Source organism: Rhinopithecus roxellana, unplaced genomic scaffold (genome assembly GCF_007565055.1).
Source record: "Rhinopithecus roxellana isolate Shanxi Qingling unplaced genomic scaffold, ASM756505v1 contig5535, whole genome shotgun sequence".
Taxonomy (NCBI): domain Eukaryota; kingdom Metazoa; phylum Chordata; class Mammalia; order Primates; family Cercopithecidae; genus Rhinopithecus; species Rhinopithecus roxellana.
This window is the reverse complement of record NW_022144135.1, coordinates 157,792-181,863: the sequence shown is the minus strand read 5'-3', so window position 1 is coordinate 181,863 and position 24,072 is coordinate 157,792. Positions and strand designations below refer to the sequence as shown.

Sequence of the window (24,072 nt, the reverse complement as noted above, 5' to 3'; positions counted from 1 at the left end):
CTGCTCCAAGCCCCATTCTCCTCGATGCTCCAATCACTCCGAGCTCGATCTTGCTCTGAGCACCACCTGCTCAGAGCTCTAATTCTTCAGAGCAATGTTTTTAAGTTCCAATCATTCTGAGCTCCACATTTCTCTAAGCTCCATCTTACACCTAGCAACATCTGCTCCACGTTCCATCTTGTTTGGAGCTCCTTTTTGTTCAGAGCCCTATCTACTCCGAGCTCAATCTTCTCTGAGCTCTGTCTTGCTTGGACCTCTAATCATTCTGAGCTCCATCTTGCTCTGAGCACCATCTGCTCTGAGCTCCATCTAGAACTGAGCAACATCAGCTCTAAGCCCCATCTGCTCAGAGTTCCATTTGCTCTGAGCTCCATCTTGCCCAGAGCTCCAATTACTCCAAGCTCCGTCTTGCTCTGAGCACTATCTGCTTGAACCTTCTTCTTTCTTGGAGCTCCAGTCCGCTGAGCTCCATCTTGCTCTGAGCACCATCTGCTTGAGCTCCATCTCCTCTGAGCTCCATCTTGCTAAGAGCACCAATCACGTCAAGCTCCATTTTGTTCTGAGTCCATCTACTCAGAGTTCCATTCTACTGTGAGCAACATTTTCTCTGAGCCTCATGCTGCTCAGAGCTCCATCTGTCCCCAGCTTTAGCTTGCTTGGAATTCCAATCACTCTGATCTCCATCTTGCTCTGAGCACCATCTACTTGGAACTCTTGTTACTCTGAGCAACATCTGCTCCAAGTTTCTCAAAGCTGTGTCTGCTCCAAGTTCCATCTTGCACGGAGCTCTAATCACTCTGAGCTCCAACCTGCTGTAAGCACCATCTGCTCTGAGCTCTATCTAAAACTGAGCAACATCTGCATCAAGCTCCATCTTGCTTAGAGCCCTTTATTGCTCAGAATTCCATCTGCTCTGAGCACCATCTTGCTCTGAGCTCCATCTTACACAGAGGAACATCAGCTCTAAGCTCCACCTTGCTTGGAGCTCCTTTTGGTCTGACCTCTATCTGCTCTGGGCTCCAATCACTCCATGCTCCATCATGCTCGGAGCTCCAGCTGCTCCAAGCTCCACCTTGCTCAGGGCTCCAATCACTCTGAGCTCCATCTTTGATTGAGCTCCATCTTGCTCTGAGCACCATCTGCTCTGGGCTCCATTTTTCTCTGAGACCATATGCTTGGAGCTCCATCTTACACTGAGCAACATCTGCTCTGAGCTTCATATTGCTCAGAGTTCCATCTTGCCTGGAGCTCCATCTGCTCTGAGCTCCATCACGCTTGGAGCTCATCTTGCTCAGATGTCCATCATGCTTTGAGCACCATCTCTTCCACATGTTTATTGCGGCACTATTACCAATAGGAAAGACATGAAACCAATACATATGCTTATCAATGATACACTGGAAAAAGAAAATATGCTACATATATTCCATAGAATACTACGCAGCCATAAAAAGGTATGAGATCAAGTCCTCTGCATGGACATGGATGAAGCTGGAAGCCATCGTCCTCAGCAAACTAACAGAGGAACAGAAAACCAAACATTTCATGTTCTCACCCATAAGTGGGAGCTGAACAATGAGAACACATTTTAATACTATTACATCCTCTGAAGATGCTCTCTGTTCCCTTAACAAAGGATATTTGTACTTTGTAATTTTTTCTCTCTAAAGGATTGTGGCTCCTCCTGTCTGTGCCAGTTTAGGGTACAGGTTGACTACCTCACCTTGAAATGACCCACTCCATGTCCACACTTGGTTGGTCACTCCTGTGAACTGCTTGTTCACAGGCTCTTAACACCTGTGAGTCATATGAGGGGAAGTGACCTCACATAGTATTGCACCAGGAAAATTACCAACTGAAAGAATTACTGAAACAACATGTGTGTCTGCTTATTTCAAAGAACAAACAGGAGTCAGGTGAAGGTAATAACATCTTAAGGTGATGTCAGTAACATCTTAGATGACCAAGAATAATCCTGTGGGCCCCAAGAACATATTACAATATGGACTATGCCAGCAGAAATCTCACCCATCAGACAACAGCCAATGACGCTCTGGCTCAAATGTTAAATGTCCTCTCTTGGTGTGTGAAAGCACGTGACCAGCAGGAAGGAAAAACATCAGGGAGACAAAGGCTTTGCTGCATATCTGTGGGCTTCAGTCTCCAGTGAGACACTCAGAGCCTACATCTCCTCTATTACCACTGCTGCTTTTATTGTACAGCACATTGCCATATATGTTTCATTCTATTTTTTGAATTCTGTATTTCATTGTTCTCTCAGTCTAGTTATGAATCATCACACTTTCAATTTCCAAGTATTTACAATACATGAAATAAAAAGTTATTTTTTATATTCAGACTTTCATGGATATTTTTGTTTATTTTTCCTTGCAATACATTTTCTTATCTCCAGAGCATAATCAGATAGTGGCTATATTGAAGGAAAGCTCAATTCATCAGTTGATTAAAGAATCATTGATCTCTTCATACTATTAAAAATACTTTTCTAAAATTGTGGTTTCATTATCTTTTATGTATACAAATCCATTTCATATTTTATACATTTTTACAGCAATTCTGATTTGGTTAAATTTTTTAAATATACTATGCTGTAGAATCCTGACAGTGTCTTTTTACATCTATGATCATGAACACATGGCATTCTCATGAACTCTATGAATGTGGCTAATAATATCAGTGGATTTCCTAATGCTGAATCTCACTTGCACTCCTGCCATAAAGGATGTCTGGTCATGCCATAATATACTAATATGCTGATACAATGGCTTCTAACATTTATAACTTTTACTTTTATATCCTTATGTCCTATTTGTAGTAGTGTGTGTGTCTCAATCCAGTTAATGATCTTATATCCCCTCACATACCCTTCCAAAATTTTTGGGGTATAACTCTTATACCTGCTTTATAACTCTTACACAGTTTAAGTGACACTTGTTTACTGAACTTTTTTTAGTGGGGGGAGCCTCACTCTGTTCCCCAGGTTGGAGTGCAATGGCATGATCTCGGTTCACTGCAACCTCTGCATCCCAAGTTGAAGCTATTCTCCTGCCTCAGTCTCCCAAGTAACTGGGATTACAGGTGCATGCCACCACACCTGGCCAATTTTTGTATTTTTAGTAGATACAGGGTTTCACCATGTTGACCAGGCTGGTCTCGAACTCCCGACCTCAAGTGATCTGCCCGCCTTGGCCTCCCGAAGTGCTGGGACTACAGGCACGAGCCACTGTGCCCGGCCTACTGAATTCTTGTATACTGGAACTTATTTGTGTATAAGAGCTCTCTTTTGATAGATATCTCTGTTATTTCTATTATTTCATTCACATTTACCCCTGTTGAGAGATTTTAAACTGATGAACCACCCAACTGGTACTGGGTTCATTATATTGTTAATCACAGTAAAAGTAGGTATTCTTTCAGAAAATCAAGGTGGAAAGCTAAAAAAAAAAAAAAAAAAAAAAAAGAAAGAAAGAGAAAAACACACCTACAAGAAAACAAAACAAAACTTATACACTGACCCCCTCCATCCATTAGTGGCATAAACACAGAAAGACAACCAAATGGACCAAATGAGGGAGCAAGATAATCAGACCAAATTACACAAACACATTTTTCAGAAACACACCAAAGGCACCCAGGTTGAGAAACCTGGATATTCAAGTGCAAAGGACTGAAGTAAGACCCTTATGTTACACAAGACACAAATATCAACACAAAATAAACTGAACACCTAAGTCTAATCCTGAAACTAAAAAAGCTCCCAAGGAAAAAAAAAAAAAAAACATAGAGTGAGTGTCTATTTTGGGGAAACTTGAATCTGTGCATGCCAGTTGCAAAAAGAAAAAATTAGGGAGAATATACCCATAAACAATGCAATGGTTTTACCATCTCTATTTTTTTTTATTTCCCAATGGGACACAGAAATAACTGCTAACAAAAGCAAATATAAATATGTTAAACAAAGGACAACTTTAAAATTTTGAAACAAGGAGAAAACAATGAACTCAAAGAAAAGGCATCTTACAGATTAGGATAAACTTATGGAAAGTCAAGTACCTGAGAGGAGCTGTTATCTAACATATATAAGAAACTAAAGATACTAAGTGGGTAAAAAGATAAAACAACTAAAACCTATGTTTATCCAAACAATCTGCTACTGGCATAAAAATAGGAAACCCAATGGACAGAATGAGGGAGTCCTGTATGCCATCCAAATGTATATACAGTGAACATATTTTTCAAAAGGACACAAAAAGACACAATGGGAAAAGGAAAGTCTGTTCAATAAACGATTTTGAGCAAACTGGATAGCCACATGAAATACAGTGAAATGGGACAAAAATCAATGTAAATTACATTGAAGACCTAAACTCATTCTTGAAACCACTTACTTCCCTTAGGAAACATAGGGTGAATGTGTATTTTAGAAGACTAATCAATGCACACAAGTTGCAAAATGTAAAATATAAAAATAGAAAGAAAAGAAAAATTAGAAGAAAAAACCCATAGACAATGCAATAGCCTGGTAATCTTTTTCACTGTTTTTAATTACACACAAAAGTCACCACTAATATATACATATGTGGGACTACAAAAAACATTGGATCTTATGGAGGGAAAAGAAAACAATAAACCAGAATAGAAGGCACCTCACAGACTGGAAGAAAACTATGGAAAATTCTGTCTTTGAAAGGGGTTGTTATAAAATATGTGCAGGAAGCTAACACCACCATGTGGGGGAAAAGCAAATACAGAAACAAAAACAAATGTCGAAGATAAGTCTGGGCAAAGGACCTGAAAAGACATGTCTGAAAAGTAGATGTGAAACTGACTCACAGGTAAAAGAAAAGTTTCTCAAAAGCTCTAATCCTCATGAGAATGTCAAGGAAAACCACACTGAGATACCACTCCCATCCACATAGAATGAATGTTACCTAAAACAAAAATAAAAGTTTGAAAAGGAAACAACTGGTATACACTTGCAGAAGGGGAAACTCTTCTCATACACTATTGGTGTGAATGTCAACTTGTATACACAGTAGGAAAAACAGCTGGAAGTTCCTCTAACAAAGCAAAAACACTATTTCATCTAGCCATCCCACCATGGGCTGTGTATGCACAGTCAATGAAACTCCTATGTGGAAGAGATATCTGCCTTGCCCTGTGTACTGTAGTACTCACAATAGCCAGGATAGGAAATACCCCTACCTGTTCATCCATTGATGAAGGGATGAGGAAACTGCAGTATACGTCCAGAACAGAATATTCTTCAACCATAGAAATGAGTGAAATCTAGTCATGTGCAGCCATGTGGAAAAACCTGGGGGACATTATGTTAAATAAAATGAGCCAGACAGAGAAAGGCATATACTGCATAATCTCATGCATGTGGAATCTAAAACATTTGACCGCATAGAAGTACAAAGTTCAACAGTTGTTACCAGAGGCTGGGGAGAAAAGGGGGCCTAGGCAGGAATTGGTAATGGGTACAAAGTTACACTTAGAACACTGAGATCAACAGTACCCTTCTCTTCTATAGCAGGGTGACTAGGGTTAATATTGTAGCAAATTTTCCAAATAGCTGGAAAGGATTCTGAATATCCTCTCCACAGACAAATAATACCTAGAGGACTTCATAGATGCTAAATATTATGATTTGATCAATATGCTAGGTGTACCTATATCAGAATGGCTCCTGCATCCTCTAGTTATATACATATACTCTAGGGCAATTTCTTTAAAAAAAAATGTCAACGATGCTAAAATTCACATGGAACCATGAAACACCCTGAATTTCTAAAGCAATCCTGAAAATACAAAGTATGTGGGATGAATCACTGCCATCTATTTGAAATTATATTAAAAAGCTAGTTATCTAAACAATAGATGATTGGCATTAACCAAGAAACCCTAACCAACAGATAGAATGAGGGAGCTCAAATCACAAACCCAAATTCCTGGGTAGAGTACACATTTTGTAAAAGAACACCAAAAGACAGAACGAAGAAGGGAGAATCTGTTTAATTAATTGCTTTGAATATTGGATATCCCTATGTAAAATAAAATAGGACCCCTATTGTGTAACAGGCACAACAATCAACTCAAAATGAATTAGAGACTCATACACAAAACTTGAAAGCATCAAGTTCCTCCAATGGAAAGACAAACAATGTGGGTATATTTAGGTCAACGTGGATCTGTGTTCACAGTGTGCCAAAATCAAACAAAAAATACAGGGGAAACTCATGGGTGATGGATTAGTTTGGTCATAATTTTGATTTTCTTCATCAGTCACCTACATCACAGGAAACCAAGAAAACAGACACATGTGGGACTGCAACACACTCTAGAGTTTGTGCCCAAGCATATTAAAAAAAATCCATGAAGAAAATAAAAAATCATCCTGAAGTTTACAAGAAAGATTTCGGCAAACATACATCTGATAAAAGGTTGCCTTCAAAATGCCTAAGCAACTAACACCACTTACTAGCAAAAACACAAAACAGAAACTAATACCCGAACAAAATGGGGCAAAATAACCTGAATAGACATTTCTGCAAAGAAGACATTGAAAACAAGTTTTAAAAACTTGGATAACATCATAAATCATAAGATGTAAATCAAAACAACACACATATCATCCATTATAATTTAAATGGATGTTATCAAAGCGATAAAATATATTAAGAGAGACACAAATGCTGGTGTAAATTTCCAGAGAGGAACTAGTTTGGTAAGAATGTTAATTAGCATACATAGTACAGAAATCAGTGTGAGGTTCCTTCAAAAATTAAACCTACAACTACCACTTCATCTAACAATTCTACTACTAAGTATACTCTCAGTGCAAAAGAAATCAGTCCATGTAAGAGATATCTGCCATAGTATGTGGACTGCATCACTATTCACAATTGCCAAGATAAAGAATAAACTTACCTGCCCATCCACAGGTGAAGGGATAAAGTAACTGTGGTGGATGTACACAAATAGTCTTCAGCCAGAAAAGCAGAATGAAATTTCATCATTTGGAGCCATACTCTTGAACCTGGAGGACATCATGGTAAATGACCTAAACCAGGCAGAGAAAGAAAAACATTGCCACAGCTCACTCATGTAGAATCCAAAATAAAAGGCTTTATTGCGTAGATCTAGAGGGCACAATAGTGGTTACCAGAGGTTGGAGGGAAGAGGGGGCGTGGGAAGGGATCAGAAATAGGTAAAAAGTTACACTTAGATGAGAGGAATAAATTGTTCCTCTCTGTTCCACAGCACAGTGACTAGAGATTAACACAACATCACACCTTTTTCACAAAATCTGAAAAAGAAGATTCCAAATGTTTTCACTGCAAAGAAATTAACAACTGTTTGTGATAATAGAAACTCTTGTAAATGCAAGATTCCAAATGTTTCGCCACAAATAAATTAACAACTGTTTGTGATAATACTCTAAATATCCTGATTTTATCATTCCTCTGTGTCTGCATTAACCAAAATGCCCCCATCTAACTCCCCACATTGTACACCTTTACTATATGGCCAACCTTTTAAAAAAATATGTAAACACACAATGCTAAAATTCATGTGGACCACAAAACAGCCTGAATTTCCAAAGCAATTCTGAGAAATCCAAACTACAATGGTTGTGTCACACTTCCCAATTTTAAATTTCATTGAAAAGCTAGGGACCCCATTCCACACAGAGCAGTGGAACAGATTAGAGGATCCAGATGTAAACCCACACGCCTAACACCATCTGATCTTCAACAAAATCCACAAAAATAAGCTTTGGAGAATGGACTTCCTCCTCTCAATACATGGTGCTGGGATAAATGGCTAGCCAGTTGCAGAAGAAAAACAGTGGGGCCCCGTGTCTCACTGTGTACAGAAATTAATTCAAGTAAATGAAATATGTAAATGCCAGACCTCAAACTATGAAAAGCCTGCAAGGGAACCTAGGAAGTACCCTTCTTGACCGAGGATTTGGCAGAACATGAATATGCCTGAGTCCCCACAAGCAAGTGCAACTAAAACAATTATTGACAAGTGGGGCCTAACATACAAGAGTGGCTGCACAGCAGAAGAGATTAACAACAGAGTAAATAGCTTACATAATGGAAGAAAATGTTCCCACGTATGCATCTGATGAAGTCTAATATTCAGGATCTACCTCAAACACGTTAAGCAAATAAATCAGCAAAACAAAAACTCAATGAAGAAAGTGCAAGAGGCATGAAAACACACATCTCAAAAGAAGGTTTACAGCAACCAACAGACAGGATAACATTTTTCTAACTTAGCAATCATCAGAGAAATACAAGCAAAAGGCCCATGAGATAGTATTTCACACCGGTCAGAATGGCAGTTATGACACAGTCCACAAGAATGACTGCCAAGGAGGCAGAGGAGGAGAGGAATGCTGGTTTGCTGTTGGTGGAAATGCAAACTACTTTGGACACCATGGAAAGCAATGTGGGGATTTCTCAAATAACTTTCTTGACATCACTAATACAAAAATGCCCAAGAAAACCACACTAAGATTCTGTCTCATTCCACTCAGAATGACTGCTACCAAAAATAAACAAAACACAAATTTTTGAAGGTGACAGCCAGTGTAGACTTACAGAAGGGTAACCTCTTAAACACAATTGGTGGGGGTGTAAATTAGTATACACACTATAAGAAACAGCTAGAGGTTCCTGAAAAAATTCACAACTACCATGTCAGCAAGCAGCCCCCACCACTGGTTCCACATTTGAAGCAGTTGAAATTCCTAGGTTGAAGAGAGCTACCTGCCTTCCCATGGGTACCAAAGCACTCGTAACTGTGACCAAGGTACAAAACGAACCTATCTTTCCATATGCGGCTGCTGGAATGAAGAAACTGCCATATAGATATACCACAGAATATGTTTCAGCCATAAAGCTTTGGGAAATCCCTCATTAGTAGCCACATGAAGAAATCTGGAGAACATCAGATCCAACAAATGAGCCTGGTAGAGAAAGTTCCACGCCACATGATCTCAGGCATGTATACCGAAAAAAGCTTTATCTCCTAGAAGTAGAAAGTTCAATAGGGGTGACCAGAGGCTGCTGGGGAGGTGGAGGGGGTCTGGGAAGGAATCAGTAATGGGGGTACAAAGTTACTCTGGGATGAGAGTAATCAATTCTGGTCTTCTATTCCACAGGAAGATGACTAGCCTTAACACAAATGTATCATATATTTCAAAGTAGCTAGAAGAAAAGATTCTGAATGCTGTCATCACTCAAAAAATAATAACTATCTGAGGTGAAGAGATGCGAAATAACCTGATTTTATCATTACTCAACATATACATGTATCAAAATCTTCCTGGTACCCTCTAATTATATACATTTAGCATATGCCAGATAGTAAGGGGAACATCACACACCAGGGCCTATTGTGGGGAGGGGGGGAGGGATAGCGTTAGGAGATATACCTAATGTAAATGACGAGTTAATGGGTGCAGCACACCAACATGGCATATGTATACATATGTAATAAACCTGCACGTTGTGCACATGTACCCTAGAACTTAAAGTATAATAATAAAACAAAAAGAAATATTTAAAAAATGCCAAAATTTATGTGGAAATGTGAAACACCAAGAATTTGCAAAGCTATCCCTGAGAAATACAAACCATATGGGATGTATCACATTCCCTGAGTTCTAATTAAGTGAAAATCCCTAATTAACCAACTCATATGTAACTGGCATACACGGAGAAACAGACCAGTGAGCAAAATGAGGGCGCTCAACAATAAACACAAATTTATAAAGACTGAACACATTTTTCAAAACATCACCAAAATGACACAATGGGGAAGAGTTCCAAAACTATATATTCACTTTCAAAATAATAATATTGGACCCTTATGGTTCTAAATACACAATAATCAACTCAAAAGAATTAAAGATTATACACAAAACTTGCAACCATAAAGTTCCTATGAAGACAATCTCAGGTGTGCGTATATTTAGGGCAACCTGGATGTATGCTCATGGTTTGCAAAAAGTAACAAAATTACAAGGGAAAAAATCACTGACAGTGGACAGTTTTGGTAGGGATTATGTTTTTTCTTGATTAGTAACCAACAGCATAGCTAATCAAGAAATTGTACACGTGGGACCACATCAAACTGAAGAGTTTTTGCCCAACAAAGGGAACAATGGACACAATGAAAAAGCATACTGAAAAATATAAGAGAAGTAGTTTGGGCAAACACACCTTGGATAAGGGGTTATTTTTGAAAACGTACAAGTCAGTAATACTACCAGCTGTCACAAAAACAAACAAACATAAAAATAACCAGACCAAAATTGGGCAAATAACCTGAGAAGATATTTGTGCAAAGAAGACAGGAAACTGACCCAACATTTATAAAATGTGGCTAACATTACTACTCATGATAAAAATGTAGATCAAAATCACACTCAGATCTTATCTCACTCCAACTAGAAGGAACATTACAAAAATATTAAAATATTTAAAAAGACAATTCCTGGTATCAATTTCCAGAAAGGGGACCTGCTTGTGGAAATGTAAATTAGTACTAACACTATAAAAAAAAAAAAAGTTGGGGGCCCTGCAAAGAATAGACAAAAAAAAAAAAAAGAAATGCCATACCATCTAGCATTCCTACTACTGGGTATATGTTCAACCTACCTGTTCATCCACAGATAAAGGGATCAAGAAACTCTTGTATACATACATGAGGGAATATTCTTGGCCATCAAAATAATGAAACAGTGTCATTTAGAGCATGCCAGAGGAACCTGGAAAACATTATGTTAAATGCAATGAGCTAGGCCTAGAAAGACAAACACTGCATGATACCACTCGTGAAACCTTAAGATGTTTATCTTAAAGAAGTAGAAAGCACAATATTGGTTACCAGAGTCTGGGAGATAGAGGGGGAATGGGAAAGGATTGGTTATGGAAACAAAGCTATCTTAACATTAAAGGAATAAATCTGCGTTCTCCTTCTCAGCCTGGTGACTGGAGTTAATAATACTATATTTTTCTAAAAAAGCAAAAAGGGAGAATTTTGAGTGTTCTCTCCACAAAAAAAAAAAAAAAAAAAAAAAAAAAAAAAAAAAAAAAAAAAAAAAAAAAAAAAAAAACCTGTATGAGGGAATAGAGATCCTAAGTACCCTGATTTGATCCAACCTATCTGTATGAAACTGTAGCCGCTGGGAAGCTCGAACTGGGTGGAGCTCACAGCAGCTCAAGGAAGCCTGCCTATCTCTGTAGTCTCCACCTCTGGGGACAGCGCACAGCTGAAGACCAACAGGGGAAGTAGCAGGAGCCGGTGGAGACGCGAACGACTCTGTCTGACAGCTTTGGGGAGAGCTGTGGATCTCCCAACGCGGAGGTTGAGAGCTGAGAACGGACAGACTGCCTGCTCAGGTGTGTCCCTGACCCCTGAGTAGCCTAGCTGGGAGAAATCCCCCACTAGGGGCAGTCTGACACCCCACACCTCACAGGGTGGAGTACACCCCTGAGAGGAAACTTCCAAAGGAAGAATCAGACAGGTACACTCGCTGTTCAGCAATATTCTATCTTCGGCAACCTCTGCTGCTGATACCCAGGCAAACAGGGTCTGGAGTGGACCTCAAGCAATCTCCAACAGACCAACAGACAGTCCTTCTGACTGTCAGAAGGAAAACTATCAAACAGGAAGGACACCTATACCAAAACCGCATCAGTACGTCACCACCATCAAAGACCAGAGACAGAAAAAACCACAAAGATGGGGAAGAAGCAGGGCAGAAAAGCTGGAAATTCAAAAAATAAGAGCGCATCTCCCCCTGCAAAGGAGCGCAGCCCATCGCCAGCAACGGATCAAAGCTGGTCAGAGAATGACTTGGACGAGAGGAGAGAAGAAGGCTTCAGTCCATCAAACTTATCAGAGCTAAAGGAGGAATTACGTACCCAGCGCAAAGAAACTAAAAATCTTGAAAAAAGAGTGGAAGAATTGACAGCTAGACTAATTAATGCAGAGAAGATCATAAACGAAATGACAGAGATGAAAACCATGACACGAGAAATACGTGACAAATGCACAAGCTTCAGTAACCGACTCGATCAACTGGAAGAAAGAGTATCAGCGATTGAAGATCAAATGAATGAAATGAAGCGAGAAGAGAAACCAAAAGAAAAAAGAAGAAAAAGAAATGAGCAAAGCCTGCAAGAAGTATGGGATTACGTAAAAAGACCAAATCTACGCCTGATTGGGGTGCCTGAAAGTGAGGGGGAAAATGGAACCAAGTTGGAAAACACTCTTCAGGAAATCATCCAGGAGAACTTCCCCAACCTAGTAGGGCAGGCCAACATTCAAATTCAGGAAATACAGAGAACGCCACAAAGATACTCCTCCAGAAGAGCAACTCCAAGACACATAATTGCCAGATTCACCAAAGTTGAAATGAAGGAAAAAATCTTAAGGGCAGCCAGAGAGAAAGGTCGGGTTACCCACAAAGGGAAGCCCATCAGACTAACAGCAGATCTCTCGGCAGAAACTCTACAAGCCAGAAGAGAGTGGGGGCCAATATTCAACATTCTTAAAGAAAAGAATTTTCAACCCAGAATTTCATATCCAGCCAAACTAAGTTTCATAAGTGAAGGAGAAATAAAATCCTTTACAGATAAGCAAATGCTTAGAGATTTTGTCACCACCAGGCCTGCCTTACAAGAGACCCTGAAGGAAGCCCTAAACATGGAAAGGAACAACCGGTACCAGCCATTGCAAAAACATGCCAAAATGTAAAGACCATCGAGGCTAGGAAGAAACTGCATCAACTAACGAGCAAAATAACCAGTTAATATCTAATGGCAGGATCAAGTTCACACATAACAATATTAACCTTAAATGTTAATGGACTAAATGCTCCAATTAAAAGACACAGACTGGCAAACTGGATAAAGAGTCAAGACCCATCAGTCTGCTGTATTCAGGAGACCCATCTCACATGCAGAGACATACATAGGCTCAAAATAAAGGGATGGAGGAAGATCTACCAAGCAAATGGAGAACACAAAAAAGCAGGGGTTGCAATCCTTGTCTCTGATAAAACAGACTTTAAACCATCAAAGATCAAAAGAGACAAAGAAGGCCATTACATAATGGTAAAGGGATCAATTCAACAGGAAGAGCTAACTCTCCTAAATATATATGCACCCAATACAGGAGCACCCAGATTCATAAAGCAAGTCCTTAGGGACTTACAAAGAGACTTAGACTCCCATACAATAATAATGGGAGACTTCAACACTCCGCTGTCAACATTAGACAGATCAACGAGACAGAAAGTTAACAAGGATATCCAGGAATTGAACTCATCTCTGCACCAAGCGGACCTAATAGACATCTATAGAACTCTCCACCCCAAATCAACAGAATATACATTCTTCTCAGCACCACATCGCACTTATTCCAAAATTGACCACATAATTGGAAGTAAAGCACTCCTCAGCAAATGTAAAAGAACAGAAATTATAACAAACTGTCTCTCAGACCACAGTGCAATCAAACTAGAACTCAGGACTAAGAAACTCAATCAAAACCGCTCAACTACATGGAAACTGAACAACCTGCTCCTGAATGACTACTGGGTACATAACGAAATGAAAGCGGAAATAAAGATGTTCTTTGAAACCAATGAGAACAAAGATACAACATACCAGAATCTCTGGGACACATTTAAAGCAGTGTGTAGAGGGAAATTTATAGCACTAAATGCCCACAAGAGAAAGCAGGAAAGATCTAAAATTGACACTCTAACATCACAATTAAAAGAACTAGAGAGGCAAGAGCAAACACATTCAAAAGCTAGCAGAAGGCAAGAAATAACTAAGATCAGAGCCGAACTGAAGGAGATAGAGACACAAAAAACCCTCCAAAAAATCAATGAATCCAGGAGTTGGTTTTTTGAAAAGATCAACAAAATTGACAGACCGCTAGCAAGGCTAATAAAGAAGAAAAGAGAGAGGAATCAAATAGATGCAATAAAAAATGATAAAGGGGATATCACCACTGACCCCACAGAAATACAAACTACCATCAGAGAATACTATAAACGCCTCTACGCAAATCAACTAGAAAATCTAGAAGAAATGGATAATTTCCTGGACACTTACACTCTCCCAAGGCTAAACCAGGAAGAAGTTGAATCCCTGAATAGACCAATAGCAGGCTCTGAAATTGAGGCAACAATTAATAGCCTACCAACCAAAAAAAGTCCAGGACCAGATGGATTCACAGCTGAATTCTACCAGAGGTACAAGGAGGAGCTGGTACCATTCCTTCTGAAACTATTCCAATCAATAGAAAAAGAGGGAATCCTCCCTAACTCATTTTATGAGGCCAACATCATCCTGATACCAAAGCCTGGCAGAGACACAACAAAAAAAGAGAATTTTAGACCAATATCCCTGATGAACATTGATGCAAAAATTCTCAATAAAATACTGGCAAACCGGATTCAGCAGCACATCAAAAAGCTTATCCACCATGATCAAGTGGGCTTCATCCCTGGGATGCAAGGCTGGTTCAACATTCGCAAATCAATAAACGTAATCCAGCATATAAACAGAACCAAAGACAAGAACCACATGATTGTCTCAATAGATGCAGAAAAGGCTTTTGACAAAATTCAACAGCCCTTCATGCTAAAAACGCTCAATAAATTCGGTATTGATGGAACGTATCTCAAAATAATAAGAGCCATTTATGACAAACCCACAGCTAATATCATACTGAATGGGCAAAAACTGGAAAAATTCCCTTTGAAAACTGGCACAAGACAGGGATGCCCTCTCTCACCACTCCTATTCAACATAGTGTTGGAAGTTCTGGCTAGGGCAATCAGGCAAGAGAAAGAAATCAAGGGTATCCAGTTAGGAAAAGAAGAAGTCAAATTGTCCCTGTTTGCAGATGACATGATTGTATATTTAGAAAACCCCATCGTCTCAGCCCAAAATCTCCTTAAGCTGATAAGCAACTTCAGCAAAGTCTCAGGATACAAAATTAATGTGCAAAAATCACAAGCATTCTTATACACCAGTAACAGAGAAGCAGAGAGCCAAATCAGGAATGAACTTCCATTCACAATTGCTTCAAAGAGAATAAAATACCTAGGAATCCAGCTTACAAGGGATGTAAAGGACCTCTTCAAGGAGAACTACAAACCACTGCTCAGTGAAATCAAAGAGGACACAAACAAATGGAAGAACATACCATGCTCATGGATAGGAAGAATCAATATCGTGAAAATGGCCATACTGCCCAAGGTTATTTATAGATTCAATGCCATCCCCATCAAGCTACCAATGAGTTTCTTCACAGAATTGGAAAAAACTGCTTTAAAGTTCATATGGAACCAAAAAAGAGCCCGCATTGCCAAGACAATCCTAAGTCAAAAGGACAAAGCTGGAGGCGTCACGCTACCTGACTTCAAACTATACTACAAGGCTACAGTAACCAAAACAGCATGGTACTGGTACCAAAACAGAGCTATAGACCAATGGAACAGAACAGAGTCCTCAGAAATAATACCGCACATCTACAGCCATCTGATCTTTGACAAACCTGAGAGAAACAAGAAATGGGGAAAGGATTCCCTATTTAATAAATGGTGCTGGGAAAATTGGCTAGCCATAAGTAGAAAGCTGAAACTGGATCCTTTCCTTACCCCTTATACGAAGATTAATTCAAGATGGATTAGAGACTTAAATGTTAGACCTAATACCATAAAAACCCTAGAAGAAAATCTAGGTAGTACCATTCAGGACATAGGCATGGGCAAGGACTTCATGTCTAAAACACCAAAAGCACCGGCAGCAAAAGCAAAAATTGACAAATGGGATCTAATTAAACTAAAGAGCTTTTGCACAGCAAAAGAAACTACCATCAGAGTGAACAGGCAACCTACAGAATGGGAGAAAATTTTTGCAACCTACTCATCTGACAAAGGGCTAATATCCAGAATCTACAAAGAACTCAAACAAATATACGAGAAAAAAACAAACAACCCCATCAAAAAGTGGGGAAAGGATATGAACAGACATTTCTCAAAAGAAGATATTCATACAGCCAACAGACACATGAAAAAATGCTCATTCGTCACTCGCCATCAGAGAAATGCAAATCAAAACCACAATGAGATACCATCTCACACCAGTTAGAATGGCAATCATTAAGAAGTCAGGAAACAACAGGTGTTGGAGAGGATGTGGAGAAATAGGAACACTTTTACACTGTTGGTGGGATTGTAAACTAGTTCAACCATTATGGAAAACAGTATGGCAATTCCTCAAGGATCTAGAACTAGATGTACCATATGACCCAGCCATCCCACTACTGGGTATATACCCAAAGGATTATAAATTATTCTACTACAAAGACACATGCACACGTATGTTTATTGCGGCACTATTCACAATAGCAAAGACTTGGAATCAACCCAAATGTCCATCTGTGACAGACTGGATTAAGAAAATGTGGCACATATACACCATGGAATACTATGCAGCCATAAAAAAGGATGAGTTTGTGTCCTTTGTAGGGACATGGATGCAGCTGGAAACCATCATTCTTAGCAAACTATCACAAGAACAGAAAACCAAACACCGCATGTTCTCACTCATAGGTGGGAACTGAACAATGAGATCACTTGGACTCGGGAAGGGGAACATCACGCACTGGGGCCTATCATGGGGAGGAGGGAGGGGGGAGGAGGGAGGGATTGCATTGGGGAGTTATACATGATATAAATGATGAATTGATGGGTGCTGACGAGTTGATGGGTGCAGCACACCAACATGGCATAAGTATACATATGTAACAAACCTGCACGTTATGCACATGTACCCTAGAACTTAAAGTATAATAAAAAAAAAAAAAAAAGTCAAAAAAAAAAAAAAAAAAAAGAAACTGTACCCTTAACTACGGACCTTTATGTTGTGAAAAAAAGTTAACAGAAATAAATATATATTGCTAAAAATCACAGGGAACCACAAAAGTAATGAATATCTAAAGGAATTCTGAGAAACAATCAAAGTGAGGACCCACAATCATCGATATCAAATTAAACTGCTGCCAAGTTGTAGTTATGCAGCAGATATATGTTACTTGCATAAAATCAAATACCTAGAACTGTGGACAAAAACAGGGAGGAGAAAAACATGATCAACACAAATATGGACATGGTCAACTGACTTTGACAAAGAACACCACAATGTGGAAGGCAGAGTCTGCTCAAAGAATACTTTTCAGAAAAATGATATCCAGATGCAGAAGTAAGAAATAGGACCCTTATTTTACACGATGTATGAAAATCAATCCCCCCTCAAATTGAAAGCCAAAACAAAAGACCATAAGCCACAAAATATTTTTAACTACAACACAGGTTGAGCATATATTTTGGGTCACTTGAATCTTTGCTCACCTTTGCAAAAAGGAAAAGAAACAAACACCCTGGAAGAAAAACCTCATTGACAATGAAATGCTTTGTCATTGATATATAATTTATTATATGGGTGACCAAAATTACATGCATGGAACGCAAAAAATAAACATCGGACTACATCAACCTGAAAAGTTTCTGCACAGCAAAGCAAACTACTTTCCACATAGAAAAGCATCCTATAGATTAGGCAAACATTTCAGGCAATCATGTAATTCACGAGGAGTTGTCGTCTAACGTGTACACAAAAAACACTACAAGATAGCAAAACAATTCAATTTAATATTTCTCAAAGAACCTAAACAGACAATTCTGCAAAGACATAAAACCAAACAACAGATAAGAGATAAGGTCCTCAAAAAAAAAAAAAAAAAAAAGAGATAAGGTCCTCAAAATTAACTATTCATTAGAATACTGTAATTCGAAACCACACGCAGATAATCTCACACTTAATGCCTATTCCTAGAAAACTTATAAAAAATAGGAGGGGCTGGGAACAGTGGCTCAGGCCTGTAATCCCAGCACTTTTGGAGGCCGAGGCTGGCGGATCACCTGAGGTCAGGAGTTTGAGACCAGCCTGACCGATATCGTGAAAGCGCGTCTTTACTAAAAATACAAAAATTAGTCAGGTGTGGTGGCAGGCGCCTGTAGTCCCAACTACCCGGGAAGCTGAGACAGGCAAATTGCTTGAAACCGGGAGGCGGAGGTTGCAGTGAGCTGAGATGGCGCCACTGCACTCCAGCCTGGGAGACATAGTAAGACTCCATCTCAAAAACAAAACCAAAAATAGGAATGAGGGCGTGGTTTTGGAGACAGGGGAACTCATACACTTTAGGTGGAAATGAAAATTAGGATACACATCATGAAAAACAGCTAAATAGCTGAAGACTCCTCAAAGAATTGAAACTATAGATGTTCCCTGCCCTAGCGAGGTCTTTCTAAAGGTCCTGAGGCATCAAAAACAACCATAGGCCCCAGTTCAGTGGCCCGTGGGGCTCGGAAGGACCCAGGTCCCGCGGTTCACCGCTGCCGTGGCCAGAACCCCACAACAGCCCCCAAGTGGACGACTGGGGCCCAGATGCCCAGGAAGAAGTCAGGGCCTGAAAGAAGGGAGTGGCAGGGAAGGAGCAGGGAGGCCTGGAGGGTTCCCGGTGGGGACCATGCCCCCGCCACTTACCGCTGAGACCTGCCTCCTCCTCCACCACCACATGGAAGCCACCACGGCTTCTCCAAAGCCCACTCTAACCACGCCGCCGCTGGCGCCTCGCAGGATGCGCAGTCTAGGCTTCCGTAGGCGCACGCACGCTGGCAGCGTCCCTCCAGCCAGGCTGAAGCACCACCCCCTCTTAAAGGGGCCGCAGCTGGGACTGGCCAGAAGCGGCTTCGGCTTGCGGGACAGGCTGATCCTCTGCCCAGCCCCAGGGGTGGACGAAAGGACCCCAGTCTCTCATCCTCCCCGGTTCTAGGGCCCTAGAGGTCACAGGAGCGCTCCCTGTGACCCCGGCCCCGACATAGGCTCCCGTTGCTTGAGGAGTGCGCGGGATTTGCTCCTGCCCTCTTCTGGACCTCAGCTTCACCATCAGCAAAGGAAGCGGCCTGGCCAGAGCTCTGAGGTCCCTCAAGCTTCGAGCCTCAGGATCCAGGGTGGGCTCCCCTGCCCCTCTGCGAAGGGGGCCCAGAGAACCACAGAAAGCTGAGAACTGGAGGGACAGTCCGGAGGGCAGCAGGGCCTCCCCGCCTCACTGCGTTCATCCTGTGGGAGCCTGGGGTCTCACTAGGGCCTAGACACCCCACCGGTGGCCTCACCAGGGCTGCCTGTATCACCAGACTCCACGGGCGGCAGGCAGGAGCCTGGTGTTTAGCGCTGCCCCCACCTCAACTCCATTCTGCGTCAGTGCCCTCGAGGGGCCCTTCGGAGTGGACCCAGGCCTCCCCTTTCCGGGGAATGGGACCTGCATCGGTCTCCATGTCACCCACGGGAGGGGCCGTGCCGACCTCTCCAGAGTATCTGGGGGTGAGGCGAGGCATCCTGGCCACCTCTTGAAGCTCGCTGAGCCGCCCACCCCAGAGAGCTCGCAAAGAGCCCACACATTTTCAAACTTTCATTTCCGTTTTCTCCCCCCACCCCCCAAAAATGAAAGACGTGTGTCGCTTCGTCGCCTGTACATCATCCATTCCCCAGGGCCACGGTGTGGATCCAGCCCGCTAGCGGCCTCAAGGGGCCTGGGCGCCTGGCGGTCAGCATGCAGCCCGGGACCTGCCCAGGTGAGGTCTGTGGACACCACAGAGCCGAGGTCCCTCCTGGCTGGGGCACACGGGACGCTGTGGGTGCTGGCTGTGAGCTCCTGGAAGGTGGAGCTGAAGGGTGCCCCGGGCCCTGGCTGCAGAGCTCTTGATGTCATGCCCAGCGCCCTCCATCCACTGCCTCTGGGCAATGCTCCAGAGCCCCAGCTGGGGCAAGAAGTCTATCGCTTTGTCCTTTATTCGTTGGAAAAATTCAAAAACACATCATGATCCCTGGAACAATCACTGTTTACAGGTGGTGGCTCGCGCCTGTAATCCCAGCACTTTGGGAGGTCGAGGCGGGCGGATCAGAAGGTCAGGAGATTGAGACAGTCCTGGCTAACACGGTGAAACCCCGTCTCTACTAAAAATACAAAAATTAACCGGGCGTGGTGGTGGGCGCCTGTAATTTCAGCTACTCCGGAGACTGAGGCAGGAGAATGGCATGAGCTCGGGAGGCGAAGCTTGCAGTGAGCCCAGATAGCACCACGGCACTCCAGCCTTGGGTGACAGAGCGAAACTCCGTCTCAAAAAAAAAATAAATAAATAAAATAAAATAAAATAGGATTGTAAATGCCACACTGAAATAAGTTTTTATAAAAATGGTAGTCAATGGAAAACAGGTTCAGAAGACAGGAGAGATAGGAAAAACAAGTAAGTTATCTGACTGAAACAGAATTAGAAATTAACAACAGAAAGAAATATTGAACATCCATGATTTGGCTCTCTGTTTGTCTGTTACTGGTGTATAAGAATGCTTGTGATTTTTGCACATTAATTTTGTATCCTGAGACTTTGCCGAAGTTGCTTATCAGCTTAAGGAGATTTTGGGCTGAGACACTGGCCATCAGAGAAATGCAAATCAAAACCACAATGAGATACCATCTCACACCAGTTAGAATGGCAATCATTAAAAAGTCAGGAAACAACAGGTGCTGGAGAGGATGTGGAGAAATAGGAACACTTTTACACTGTTGGTGGGATTGTAAACTAGTTCCACCATTATGGAAAACAGTGTGGCGATTCCTCAAGGATCTAGAACTAGATGTACCATATGACCCAGCCATCCCACTACTGGGTATATACCCAAAGGATTATAAATCATGCTGCTATAAAGACACATGCACACGTATGTTTATTGCGGCACTATTCACAATAGCAAAGACTTGGAATCAACCCAAATGTCCATCAGTGACAGACTGGATTAAGAAAATGTGGCACATATACACCATGGAATATTATGCAGCCATAAAAAAGGATGAATTTGCGTCCTTTGTAGGGACATGGATGCAGCTGGAAACCATCATTCTTAGCAAACTATCACAAGAACAGAAAACCAAACACCGCATGTTCTCACTCATAGGTGGGAACTGAACAATGACATCACTTGGACTCGGGAAGGGGAACATCACACATCGGGGCCTATCATGGGGAGGGGGGAGGGATTGCATTGGGAGTTATACCTGATATACATGACGAATTGATGGGTGCTGACGAGTTGATGGGTGCAGCACACCAACATGGCACAAGTATACATATGTAACAAACCTGCACGTTATGCACATGTACCCTAGAACTTAAAGTATAATAATAAAAAAAAAAGAAATATTGAACATCTGAAAATATGTGAAATTTCGACAACCCACCTCTAAATCATTGGATCAAAAATAAAATCACAAGATAAATTGGAAAATATTTTGAGCTGCACTCTAGTCTGGGTAACAGACAGAGACCCTGTTTCAAAGAGAACAAAGCAAAACAAACCTCAAAAAGCTATAAAATTAAATGCCAACTTTCTGTTATCCCCAAACCCTCCATGGCTCTCCATGCTCTCAGAGTCAAGCCCATTCTTCTCACTTTGGGCTCCAGGATCTAGATAACCTGACGAGGGCAGACCCTATCACCATCTCCTCCTCTGCATGCAGCCTGGGGCCTGCATCTTGAGGGCTGTCTAGTCTAGGGGAGAGAATGCTGGATGTATCTCCTGCCAGCCCCATAGGGTCAGAACTAGAGGGAAAGGAGTGGGACTGTGGGATTCCAGAGGAATTGCAGGGAGGGCTTCCTAGAGGAATGGGGTTTTTTTGAACTTAGTTTTTGTTTTTGTTTTTGTTTTCTCTGTAGTTCAGTCTGACTTGCAGTGGCACAATCACTGCTCACTGCAGCCTTGACCTTCCATGCTCAATTGATCCTCCTGCTTCAGGCTGGGACTACAGGCACATGCCACCACACACAGCTAATTTTTTGTAGAAATGGTGCTACACCATGTTATTCAGGCTGGTCTCGAACTCCTGAGTTCAAGTAATCCTCCTGTCTTGGCCTCCCACAGTGTTGGAATTACAGGCATAAACCACCTCATCTGACCTGAGCTGAGTTCTGAAGTGTAAATAGGAGTCGGCTAGGTGAAGAAGGGAAAAAAGGCCTTCTAGACAGAAATATTTATTAAAGATAGAGAGAAGTAGACAGGAGTAAATTAGGGCAGGGTCTTTGAATGCCAGGCTGGGAGCAGGAATTTTCTCACAAGGCCAGTGTTGAACCATGGAGAATGTGTGAGCAAGGGAGGCCATGATTAGAGCTTGATCACTTAGGGGTAAGAGTGTGGGACAGTTTGATTCTTGGGTGATGGGATCAGGAGAGTTTCAGTGTCATGGGGGGTCAGTAGAGTCAAGACCCACATGAGCTCATCTCTACCTGACTCTACCTCATGCCAGAGTTGGTGGAGGAACTCCTGATCTTCTGGAGAGTCCAATAAGCCCTGGGACCCAGTGACTTACAGTGTGAGGTACAGACCAGTACAGAAAGGGTATCGACCCAGGCTCTGCTCAGATGGACACAGCTCTGACCTCATCTCCAACCTCCCCTCCACCCCGGCCCTGATAGTCCCGCTTTCCATGGCAGCCATGAGCTGTGTGTTAAAATGATAAATCAGCCCCATCCCTTCTCTCCTCAAAACCCTGTCATAGCTCTTCTTTGATCTTAGACTAAAACCCAGAGCCTTCCACAGCTCAGAAGGCCCACAGTGGCCCAGTCTCTCCGGGGAGCCTCTCGCCCTCCCCACCCACTCCAAACTCACTGCTGTTTCTCTCCCTCCTCGGGATCCTTGAACCTGCTGATCCTTCTGCATGAAATTCAATGGTTAGTGATGTATCCTGTAAAACTTCCTTTTCAGTATGCATGGTGTTCATTTCTTTTTTATTCGTAATTTATCTGGCTATGACTTCAGTGCTTCGTTGAATAGAAATCATGAAAGCAGGCACCCTTGCCTTGATTTTGATCTCATAGAAAAGACTTTTATTTTTTACCACTGTGTATGATGCTAGCTGTGGGTTTTAAAATAAATAGCCTTTCTTACACTGAAGTAGTTTTTGTCTTTGTCTAGTGTTTTTGGTAATTTTTAACGTGAAAATGTGTTGAATTTTATCAAATGCTCTTTTACTATCAATTGAGATAATCATATATAGTTGTTCCTCATTCTGTTAATGTGGTATATGTCATTGATAAGCCACCGTTGTGTTTTTGTGATAAACTTAACTTGACCATGGTGCATAAAACTATTGGTATGCTCGTTGGGTTTTATAGCATACTGTTAAGAATTTATGAACCAATATTCATAATGGACATTGGTCTGTGGTTTTCTTTACTCATAAAACCATTACTAGGGTTTGGTAACAGGGTAATGCTGGCCTCAAAAAATAAGTTAAGAACCATTTGATTCTATTCAACTTTTTGGAAATATTCAGGAAGATTATGGTTAATTCTTTAAATGTTCAGTTGAATTTATTAGTAAAGTCTTCTGGTCCTGTTCTTAATTTAATGTAGTTTAGTTCATTCATCTTTTCTGTTTTGTTTAAGAAATCCTTTTAAGTGTGTCTCTGGATACATCTTTAGACTGTCCAAGTTCATTAATCCATTCCCACATACCTGATAAACCGCACAAATTGAAACTTTAATCAGTGGTTTGAATTACTCATTTCAACATTATCTTATTTCTAGATGTTTTATTTGGCTCTTCATAAAGTTCAAGCTACCAGTTACGACAGTTTCATTTTCTTTCATTATGTGTTCAGTCTTTCATTTCTTTAAGAAGTCTCCTTTGACAGAAGACTGAGGTCTGATGTTCCTGGGTGAATCCTTCTGTCAGCTGCCTTCTCTGAGCTTGACTCCTTAGTTCCAGTTTCCCCATGTGCTCAGTGACATTGGAGCTGATCCAGTGTTCTCCGATCTATATCTGGGGACAATGTGATCGGGGACATGCGTCCTCTCAGGACAGACTGGCTGAGAGCTCTGCC

General features: G+C 41.4%; 1 long non-coding RNA gene across 2 annotated transcripts in view; it reads right to left on the bottom strand.

Annotated features, from left to right (window-relative positions):
* LOC115896162 overlaps positions 1 to 18,788 on the bottom strand; it is a 32,008-nt gene extending 13,220 nt beyond the window's left edge. The window contains exons 1-3 of one of the 2 annotated variants that reach the window (XR_004056100.1): positions 18,681 to 18,788; positions 6,955 to 7,087; positions 5,227 to 5,338 (exon numbers count right to left, since the gene is read on the bottom strand). This is a non-coding gene — a long non-coding RNA (uncharacterized LOC115896162). Of the gene's footprint in view, positions 1 to 5,226; positions 5,339 to 6,954; positions 7,088 to 10,703; positions 10,795 to 18,680 lie in introns of those variants that run through there. The other variant, XR_004056101.1, reaches the window with a different exon arrangement.
* Positions 18,789 to 24,072: the final 5,284 nt, after the last annotated feature.